This window comes from Uranotaenia lowii, chromosome 3 (genome assembly GCF_029784155.1).
Source record: "Uranotaenia lowii strain MFRU-FL chromosome 3, ASM2978415v1, whole genome shotgun sequence".
Taxonomy (NCBI): Eukaryota; Metazoa; Arthropoda; class Insecta; order Diptera; family Culicidae; genus Uranotaenia; species Uranotaenia lowii.
In genome coordinates, this window is record NC_073693.1 from 276,083,390 (window position 1) to 276,095,341 (window position 11,952).

The window sequence follows — 11,952 nt, forward strand, 5'->3', positions numbered from 1 at the left end:
TGACACCTGGTAGTTAGCTGGGTGTATCTTCAATCTGTATTTTTCAACAAGGTCGACAGAGTTCAAGATACTAATTCCCGCTCCCGAGTCGAGAAGGGCTTCCATTTCTGTGTCAAACACTGTAACTTTAATGTGTGGACATTTTTTTGTGTGAATTTTAATGTGGTAAATTTGGGTGAATGGATCGAATGGTTCAATTTTAGTTTTGGTGGGGATTTCGATGGATTGCGGAGTGTTAGTTTTCCCCTCATGGCACCCCTCTATTCGTTTCCCCGAACGCTGTTCGATGGCGTACTCTGTGTAGCTTTCGAACATTTTTCGCAGGATCTCAGCGTCCTTCCCAGATTGCCGCATCCGAAACAGAATATAACCCGTGGTTTCGTACACTGTCTCCAAGTGTGATCCTCCCCCCTGCAGTTCCAACAGCGTGAGAAGTGAGTTGGTGGTACGTTAGGTTGTCTGTTCGGCTGCCTGCCTGTGAACTGTGGGCTCGCGGAGTGACCTGTGATGGGTTTAGGGGAAGTTCTATTAAAAGATACTGTCCTGTCTTGATGTCTACTGGGTTGTTGGTTCTGCCAGTTTGGTGCATTGTTCTGCTGTTGCATCCTTCCCTGGTTCCCGTAGGACTGCTGTGATCTGTAAGTCGGTATGTGCGCTGGAGGTCCTTGAATCGCGTTTACTGGTTGTGGTTCCTCTGAAAGAAACTCATACTCGTCGCCTTCGATGTTGTTCACCGATCTGCGATTCGAGTGTTCTATTGCCTTATTTTGAATAAGATAATCTGCTGCGTCTATACCATGGTTAAGAACCATGAGGTGGTCCAAATTCTTAACTCGAATAGTCGCGATGCTCGAGTGATAATGGGGACGCATGTTGTCCCAAATTACCTCAAATTTCCGTCTTTTGGACAGGGGACTGGATAACATGCGATTGAGCTTTTCGATTTCGGATACGAAAGCCACAAAAGATTCTCCCCTCAACTGCTTTCGCTCGTGGATTTTCGAACGTATTCCTTGGTCCATGTTTGGATTGCCGAATCGGTGCATGATCTTTTGTTGGAAAGTGTCCCATGTACATAGGTCGTCTACATACGTGAAGAACCAATCTGCAGCGGTTCCCTCCAATAACATATGTATGTCTCTTAGTAGAACGTGTTTTGATACTCCTTCTCGTTCTGCCAATTTGTTTGTTTTGTAGAGGAAATTTTCAACCGATATTGCTCTCGGGTCGCCGTTGAATCGAAGCTTCCATTTATCCACCCTCCCCGTATGTTCTCGTGGGTACCTGTAAGCAGAGTACACGTGTTCGTCACGCAGCAATGCCGAGCCTGAAGAATCTAAACTTCTTCTGGCTTGTCGAAAGGATGTATGTCCGTTCCGGACACTGGTCCTGGTTGGTGACCTGTCTGTTGACTCTTCTCTTTCTATTGGTCCGTAAAGCGTCCTATTGTGTCCACGTATTTCGACCCCTGATTCCGAATCTGATTCGGACCTGCTTGATTGAGACTTGTTTGTATTCCGGTGTAATCTGCTGTCTTTAGACTTTGATAAATACGCGATGAGTTCGTCCTTCTCATCGAGAGTTTTTTTAAATATCTGCCTTTCTCGTTCGAACTTATCTTCCAAATTTTTGTTATTTTCCCGCAAAATATCGTTTAGTTCCTGCCGCGTGATGTGACCTGAATGTGCTTCCTCAAAGATTTTTTTTCTTGTACCTGTACTCGTAGTTGGCCTTGAGTCGTGACTTTGCTTGTGTTCCCCTGGTTGATCGACCTGTGGGAGCTCTAAAGATCTCCAGCCTTTCTTTGCCGTTCCTTTATGTTGTGGCTCTTGCCCTGTTGCCCCTTCAAATTCATCTTGACTTTGTTCATGTTCTTTGTCTAACGATCTAGTACCCAACTTATATTGAGAAATCATTTTGTCTATCTTACCCAGTAAGCCAGATTTTAAAATTTCCTGATCTTCGTTCATGGTGAGCGAACGGTTCACCCTCATCCAATAATGAAGTACTCGTGATTCGAATTTGGCTTCTACTTTTTTTTCCAAGGATTTCCTAAGATTTTCAATTCTCCCTTCGATATGAGGAGCTTCTTCAATGATGTTGATACCGGACGCGTGATCTACTTTTTCCTTCTTGTCGTCGTGAAATAACTTTCTCAACCGTCTTTGCTTCCCGCACAAATCTAGTTTCATGACCGAGTCTGCCTGATTTCTTATAATAAGTTCATAATTTATTTCTTCTTCATTCAGGTCCTCTGGTCTAGGAAAGAAGCGAATCATCTTGGAGGTTTTATGGAAAACGGTCTTATGTAAAAATGGGAAGGAAAAATACTCGAGATACCAAAACCGAAACAAACTCAAAACAATGGCGCTGAGCCTCTTTTAGATTTAACTACGAAATGAAAAAAAAAAACCAAATAAAGACGGAATGTTCAATGTGAGAAAAAAAAAATTAACAGAAGGTTAGAAAAGAAAAATGAATGTATATACTAGGATGGCCAATTGAGAATGAGAAAAAAAATGTCTGTATATATTTGAACAAGTTAGTTTAAGTGATTTCAAAAAAACAACTCCAATGTTTATGTGAGAAATGTTTAATTAATAATTATGAAAAATAATATATGTACAGTAAATGTAAAAAAGAAAAAAAAAACGAGCGGTGGAATGCTCGAAGAGCAATAAATATTCTTAAAATTCAAAAAATGTTTTCTTTTTTTGTTTGCACCTCCTTATAATTATCACCCTAGAAATGAGAAATGTATGAGTTGAAACCCTATTGGTTTTGCTATGTTTCCTATGATACTTTATCAACGAAAATCATGGATAATGCTATATCGAATGGCTAAAAACGCCGTATTTGACGAGCCGTGACTCTTGAACGATTCAAAAAAAAATTGCCTGTTTTGTTGGGCGCCAAATATAACGAGAGGCCCGACACGCTTCCGGTTTTAAGCAGGTGGCTTAAGCGCCACTTCCGTTTGGAAGACCACCTACCCTTTCTTATCTTGCCCAGCTGATGAGACTCGGTCGCGAGTTCCTTTTGATTCCCGATTTTGGGAAAGAAGCGGAAGGGACTCTAAAAAGGGATCCGTACTTCGACCCCCAAGGGCCGCCCCAAAGTCGAGACAAAACCCGGGAGAAATCCGTGGAAAAGAGAGTTAGCTGTTCGTTACGAAAGCAAGCTAGGGGCGCTAATCATCGGACAAGACCAAACCCCTTACCTGGATCAGAAGAGACAGAAATCGATTGGATTCGCGGCCAATCTCCGCAGTAAAGATACAAAATAAATCCCGAACAACGAACAGCGTGTGACTCCCTTTCCAGTTACCCCAATTAGGTTCTCATCGTGAAAACATTCGCATTTTGCTTAGGTACAATAATTAGTTCGATTTATTGTATTTTTGTGTGTGTTGTGTTGTGTTTACATAGTACTGTTTTAGGCCTAAACCCCACGTTGGGCGCCAAATATAACGAGAGGCCCGACACGCTTCCGGTTTTAAGCAGGTGGCTTAAGCGCCACTTCCGTTTGGAAGACCACCTACCCTTTCTTATCTTGCCCAGCTGATGAGACTCGGTCGCGAGTTCCTTTTGATTCCCGATTTTGGGAAAGAAGCGGAAGGGACTCTAAAAAGGGATCCGTACTTCGACCCCCAAGGGCCGCCCCGAAGTCGAGACAAAACCCGGGAGAAATCCGTGGAAAAGAGAGTTAGCTGTTCGTTACGAAAGCAAGCTAGGGGCGCTAATCATCGGACAAGACCAAACCCCTTACCTGGATCAGAAGAGACAGAAATCGATTGGATTCGCGGCCAATCTCCGCAGTAAAGATACAAAATAAATCCCGAACAACGAACAGCGTGTGACTCCCTTTCCAGTTACCCCAATTAGGTTCTCATCGTGAAAACATTCGCATTTTGCTTAGGTACAATAATTAGTTCGATTTATTGTATTTTTGTGTGTGTTGTGTTGTGTTTACATAGTACTGTTTTAGGCCTAAACTATTTTTCCCTCTTTTAAACTTCTACCTAGCAGTGCATTTCGGTGGAGACGCTTGGTTTCTCGCAAAAGAACTTAGAGAATTTGCGAAGAAAAATTATTTGATTTTTGCTCAATTTTCTGGTTTTTCCACCTCGTGGGTGGTGAAAAGGCTACTTTTGTCGGCTCGCCGGTCCGAAAAACTAGATTTTCCGGCCAGAAAATGCAAAAAGCACTTTGAACATCCGGCCCAAAAGATACGGTGCAAGTCGGACTGCTAGCTGTTGGCGGGATTTGATGTAAGTCTCGTCGTGTTCGGTCGCTCCTTTGCGGCTACCTAACGGCTTCCCGGCTGATGTTCGCTGGTCGAGGCCTATGCAGGTAGCTAAGACGGGGCGATCAGAACCTTTTTTGTTCAACCGGTCACCGCATAGCAATTGCGCAGCTATGTAGCGTGACTGGCTGGGAATTAGAATGGAATCCGGTGATGGTTTGACTGTGGTGGGTTGTTCGGCGACTGCTGGTATGGCCATCAGCCGCTAACCAGCCTGCTGTCGGCCACTCGTGGCGTGGGTGGCTGTGGTGCCGCGCTTCAAGGTGGCCGGCTGTATGGTTGGCCAAACTGGTGGGAGTTGAAGTTGCGGGACCCCGCTGTGGCTCGCGACGGGCCCGCTGTCCGTCTTCTAGGGTGGATGCTGCGATGAGTGTGCGTACCTGTGGCTGATGGTCGGGTTATACGCATGTCGGGTCTAATTATTAAGCGGTTCGGGTTGTTAATTCGACCCATTTGGGTCTCCACCTACCTATTCTCAAATGCACTACTTTATTGCACTGCACTATCCTAAGCTTCCTTTTCCTAGCACAGACTAAAGCGAAAAAGAGGGCTTTTTAAATAAGGGACACCTGGTCTAGGAATCACACTCTGACTTTAATTACCTAATCGCAATTGAAATTGAAAACTACTCGATCCTGACACTTCTAATCACCGGACGTAAGTGAGCTTGGAGTCTCAATCGTCCGCTGATCGACCTGATCTAGCTTGACTTCGCAACCGGAACTACCCGATACGAACAAGTCTAATCGCGAAGTCAAACAATTACATCCCAATTCGCGAATTCTTCGAGTAGTCCTCGTCTTCCCCTTCTGCACCCGAATAATAGAGGCCCAACTTTTGCTCTGCCAAAATAAGTTCACAAAAGCCCCCGAAAGAGGTCATTCACCTGACGCCAAAATAAGAAAGTGGTCGGTGGCCTACAGAAGATGGCATCGAAAGTCACGTGCTCGCCACCAGAATTGTGTCGGTCACTCAGATGTGCTATTGATGATTGATGATTGTTCATTTAGGGTGTTGCTTCAAATGGTAATGGGTGATTGTTTCGTTCTAGTCTTTAATTGTTTTAATTAAGGCGAAATTTCTATTGGCATATTTGAAAACGTTGCTTAAATTATTGTTGAATTAAGGAGGGCTTGTTTATTTAAGTAATGAAAGTGAATGAGTTGTTTAATTGATTTTAAGTATATTCAGCAAAGTTATAAATAAATTGTTTCGACTTGGCATACCCGTTACAACCACTTGCGACCAACAGTAGCCGATCAACCAGTGGAGCAGCCTACATTAACCGAGCAGCCTTCTGAACGATTCGAGAATCAGAAAATTGGTCATGATGAATCCCATCCCTCACCAAGTGAAGTTCGACCCTCGGTGCAACCCCAGATGACACGGTCCGGAAGATCCATCAAACCGAAAAGGAGCCAGGATTTTGAATATTATTAGTTTTGTTAAAAAAGGGAAGATGTGACGTAATATCATACACTTACACTTCACCAAACATACTACACCTCTACACTACACAAACTATAATACTAGCCACACCTTACATACCATGTATTGATACCATCGTACAATAAAGTTAGTTCCATCGCAATACTCAGGCTTGTCTTACAGTGAATGGTGCGATCGAGTTTTGCTACACCTCCTACGCTCCAAGTTTTTTCTGTAGGAAACTCCTATTTTAACATTGAGGCAGTGATAAAAAGTTTAAACGTATAGCATAAAATGTGTTTAAATTTTCATTAAGCTAACTTGTTTTCCTAATTCTTGTTACTGGTAAACTTATGTGTTTTCAAAAACGATCCTTTAGATCATCAAACTTTGAAGAATACTTAGAAGGAGATATTTAAATTTTTAAAGTTTTATTGATTTTCATTTTTGTTCCTTTTAATTTTTAGTTTGTTGTGCAGGTTATGATAACTGAATAAGATCGTTTTTGGAAACTTATCTATGCAATTCAACTCTTTGCCTCATATTGATTTCACGATTGCACGAAGAAAACAAATCAACCAAAAAAATTGGTTTTTCATAGTATACAAGTGAGATATCCACTCTCAATTAGTGGATTTCTATTAATGTTATACTAAAGATATGTTCACAGTTCATTACGAAAAGATAAAAAAAATTATAGCTCAAGAACCTTACTTTTTGAAATGATAGAATCAATTTAATATTTCGGTGGCACTCCCTTTCACATAAGTTAATAAAGATTCTTTTTAAAAACTGTAATGAAACTTATTCAAATTAATAATCGTCTGATATTAGAAAAGTTTTTGAGTTGTTACATCCTGATATTATTCATTAATTGATATATCTATACAATCGATATTTTTTAATTTGAAATTTTACACATGTGGCAGTTTAATAAACTGACAGGAAACAGAAGCGAGAATATAAGAATAGTTTTTAAAACATTAAATCAACAGATAAAAAACCATTCCATATTTGTTTGTTTTTAAATGATGATAAAGCTTTTGACTAAATTTTAACAAAACCATGTTTTCACTAAGAAGCAACTTTTCTTTGAAGCAATCAACAGCTTTGAAACCTCATCGATTATATCGTGAGCTTTCATAACGTCAAATGAAACATCTTAAGAATTCACAGAAAACTGCTGCAAAAAGTTGCGACTACCCAAGCAACAAAGTGAATCAACTGCCCATTTGCCTTTAGTGAAAAGTATGTACTCATTAATGAACTTGAAAGCAGGGTTCCGAATATCACTCATTTTCAATGAATGTTCCTGATTGCACTTCGCAACCGAACGAATAGCGATCGGGTTTTGTTATTGATTGCTACTGGACCTATTCGATCATCGTTCGTTCTATTCATCGCTAACATATAGATCACCTCGCGCGATGCTTGCTGTCAAAACAGTGCAGCACTATCATCCAATTGGAATCTCACCAAAGAGCGATGCATATGCCGAATCATGTTCGTCTAGGATCAGGATTGAATGGTTCAGACAGTGAGTGAGTGATACATTCAACCGATCATTAGCAAATGTTGTTTGTTTTTAAACATAGCCAATTAATAAATTTACTTGAATTTACAGCGTTTTTTTTTTACACCAGTAAGAATAAAATCAAATTGTAATTGTTTTTGTGAGGGAAAGATGTTCACTTCCGCCGTGTTTTCGATTTCAAATAAACCAGGCGGATACTGAGTGAATGACATTCAGAATGGATCAGTTTGTATCTCACTCATCTCTGATATGCGATGTTTGCAAAATCGATGATTCTGAATGATGCGACTCGGTTTGCATAGCTGAGTGGAGCGCTGATCGAGATTGCATACCAGTCGGGCGAAGCAGTTGCGAGAGGCGCTTTCCTATTATACAGTCAGAATGTTTCAAATAAGAAACGTATCCTGAGTGTTTATTTTGATTGATTTTCTGACCATTGCTTGAAAGTTGCTAAAGTGATCAATATGTACGTTGTATGTGACTTGTTTTGCCCAATTCCCATGAGTGATCTATATGTACTCATTAACGAGCTTGAAAGTTGCAAAAGTGATGTATACGTACGTTTTACAGGACTTAAGTCACATAAAGGGCACAAAAGTGCTCTAAACGGGATTTGGTCAGTCAGTGATGTGCTTTCAAAATCAAATCATCACTTCGAGATTTAGTTTCAGTTAGAACAACATCTAGGCGTGGTCTTGTGGTAGCGTGTTCGATTCTCAACACGAAGGTCGGAGTTCGATCCTCAAGCCGGGCAATTTTTTTTTCCAATAGTAATTTGGTAATTGAGTGACCATTCTGATGCGATATATGTAGGAAATGTAGGAAAGAAGCAATTGAGTAATTTCTCGAGTTTGGAATCCGGCGCGTGGCATCATGGCGACACCATGTACAGAACATAGTAAACAATCATATTGAGATAGAGAGAGATTTTTTTTCTCATTTTGCGATTTTTTCGAAGCTGAATTGAAAGGCCGCTGGAAGCTGAATAGAATATCATTAATAATTGTTTTGGAACTTGAAAGTATCAATAAGAACTTTAATTTTGTGCAGCACAGAACGTACTTCATATCAATGATGGTGCTGAGTAAGCGTTTTTGTACCTGTTTTATGGGACTTTTGGTTGCTTGGGTAGTTTATGTCAGTATTTGTATTTTTTTCGTAATAAAATTATTTGTTTACATTTTGTTTCATACGACGCAATGAAAGCTCACGCGAGATATGAATAACAAATTTGCTTCGATTTGAGTGAAGAATGAATGCGCCACATCTCTGTTTCAGGAATGCCGTATGTATATGCACTAAATGATGGTGGCTGAATAAAGTTTAAATATACCATTGTAAACTATCCATTAACTTTAGAGAGTATAATTTTACACAGTGTATTCCCGATAACACTGGAGTTCAGGGACCAAAATAATAAATATAACTCAAGCTGCGACAATTTGTTTTAAAATATAAAAAAAATCAGTTTCGTTCCACTGCCCGCTGTTTAATAAATTGGAAGTCGTTAACATTACCCGCATAATTAAGGATTGTTACCAAACGATTTCCTAAATAGTCAACCGACGATTTGGTAAAGTGTAAAATACGTTTATAAACGTGTGTGCTATAGCAAACGATAATCCGCGATACCATTTCTGCGGAAGTGTAAATTTTAGTGTTTTAAATAATGTTTTAATACATGCATGCAAATAAACAAACAAACATACATAGTAATTTTACTATTTACATCAATCTCCTCGCGCATACTAATCTTTATCATAACACATACTAGTTTCAACAAAAAAACATATCAATTTTACTAGGCACGAAGTAAATCAATGCATCATTTCATTGGTAATTTTACTAATACGCTGTCGAATTTACTATGCGCAGCCAAATTGAGCACATGGTAAAATAGCTATGCGTAAGGTATTATAAACAACAAAACATATTTGACTCAAAAATATGGTTGCCTGTTGTTCATTGAAACCACGGATTTAGTAGTTTTACGGTATTTGTTTGTGTGTGTAAATGTTTGACGTTTTGTAGTTAGGAAGAAATTTAAACAAAAACGTGTAAATTTTCGATGAATTTAAAACTCATTTTACTAAGGCTTTTAACTTCAGAGATTTTATAAAAAGTAAAAAGAATCAATTTTTAGATCTTCATCTAGTGTTTTAAATATTTTTTGAAAAAATATTGATAGCTACTAAGCGATAAATTGAGTTTTAAAAATTGGTGATTTTTTTGCGATTGAAAACACATCTAAGTATTTTAAAAGATTTTGAATGAAAAAGTGATATTTTCACAAAAACTTTCATTCTAAAAAAATGTTGGAGATAAACTAAATTTACGAAAGTTCTGTTTTGGAAAGCATTCTAACAAGCAAAAACCTGGTTGAAAAAACTGTTATTTTATCCTGTTTTTTGTTAACCAAAGTAACACACTTGATGTTTTTTTTTCTGGAATCAACGGAGTGTTAAACAGATTATCTAGTGGTGAAGCGTTGCAGTTCAATTTTCGACGCACATTTACAGATAAAATTTACACTACAATATTCAATCACAACAAAAATTAGACAAAAATGGAACCCGACAATTATTACCCACTGAAGAAGACCACAATAAATGGCCGAAACGTTTGGACTATAAGAAAAATCACTCGTTTTTATTCCCATAATTGACTGACGAAGCCGTTCAATCCCCAAAAATTAAAAATAATTCAGTCAAAAATCAACACTTAAATTATTCAGACTTTCCTCTAAACCGTTTGGTAATACATTACTTTTTGCAAAATGAAAACACAGAATGTAGTTAATTCTTTTAATTATTTCTTCGTTTCTAAATTTCTAATATCACAGTCATACCAACCTACTCTTCTAACTAGCCCTCCTCCAGGAACGGCAATTGGCAATATAGTGTCGTTAAATTCGCTTCCGAAAAGAGAATGTTGGTGGTGATTGAATATCGAGTGGCTCCGAGATTCCTTCACCCAAAGTTAAACATTCTGCGGGAGTTGGAGAACAGCAATGGGTAAGGTCGCAGGAGTTTAAACACCGCCAAAGAGACTGAACAGGCTGGACGCAGTTGATGGTTTCATTTCGGGAATTCATAATTTCCCCCAGCAGCGGGGTGAAATTTTTTTGGCCGTTCAATTGGCAATTTCAGATGATGAAATAAAAAAGTGAGTTTAAAATAGATTTAAAAACCTGGCTCGCGAAAGTTTTGGCAATATTCGTTGGCAAATATGCCAACGCAAAGCTTCGACGATGACAGTTGGATTGAGATTTTTATCTCAACATACATCTGAGATATTCAGAGTGGCTCACGTTTCCCCATGGCCCACATTACCCCACTCTCCCCTACTTAATTTTCAGGTAAAGGAAAATTCAGCTGGTAATAGGTACATAGGTATATGTTATTGGTTTGTTGCTTAACATTATTTATACAGTGAGCGAAAGTACCACTATGTGTTTTGAATGATAAAATGTGAATGATTCAAAAATTGTTTAAATTATTAAACGGATAAATCAAGCACATGTTTACGTTTTTTGGACGAAACAATTTTTGATGAGGACCAAACATAAAGAATAATACCACTTATGAGTAGGGGTGAGATGAAAGATATGCAGAATATGAATCAAATTCAATTGCGGGTTGTTTTGGTTTGGCTTTCTGGTTAAAAAAAAACTGAATTGACTTAAGAAGCGCAGATTTTTAGGACTGTTGCGGCTGATTATTTGCTTTGATTTGGCCATCCGGTAGAAAAAGACGGAATTGGCTAAGGAAGTGCATATTTTGAAGGCTGCTGCTGCTGATTATTTGTTATGATTTTGCTTTTCGGTGGAAAAAAGACGGAATGGATTTGGAAGCACAGATTTTCAAGACTTTTGCTGCTGTTATTTGTTTCTGTTGATTGTTTGGTTTGATTAAGCTTTCCGGTGGAAAAAGACGGAATTGGCTCAGGAAGTACAGATTTTAAAGGCTGTTTTTGCTGATTATTTGTGCTGATTTGCCTTCCGGTAGAAAAATATGGGATGGCTTTGGAAACGCAGATTTTTAAGGATGCTGCTGCTGATTGTTTGTTATGATTTGGCCTTCCGGTGGATATAGACGGAATGGCTTTAGAAGCGCAGATTTTCAGGACTGTTGCGGCTGATTGTTTGTTTTGGTTTGGTTTTCCGGTGAAAAAAGACCGAATGGATTTGGAAGTGCAGATTTTCAGGCAGCTTCTGCCTTACTTTGATTTGGCACTCCGGTGGAAAAAGACGGAATTGGCTTTGGAAGCGCAGATTTTTCAGGGGCTTGCTGCTGTTTGTCTTCTTCTAGAGAAGTACAGATTTTTAAGGCTGCTGTTGCTGATTGTTTGTGTTGAATTGGCCTTCTGGTTGGGAAGGGTGTTTTTAAGAATACTATCGAATTCCGGCTCTCGTAACCAGAGACAGACAGTGTTCGGCACAAAAACGCTAATCCGCTAATCGCTAGTTAGTCCGATAACTTTTTGTTAGCGGTTTAATTTTGCCGCTAAATTTTGATCGAGCTAGCGAATTAAAAAGTTCCGCTATTTTTTGGTTTCGCTAAATGAAGACCGCTAACTTCCATTTACTTGTTTAAAATTCACGAATATTTACTGATAGAAGAAAACTTTTTGTCGTTTGACAAGTTAAGGAAACATCGGGTATCATTCTTTCACCAATATGCGCT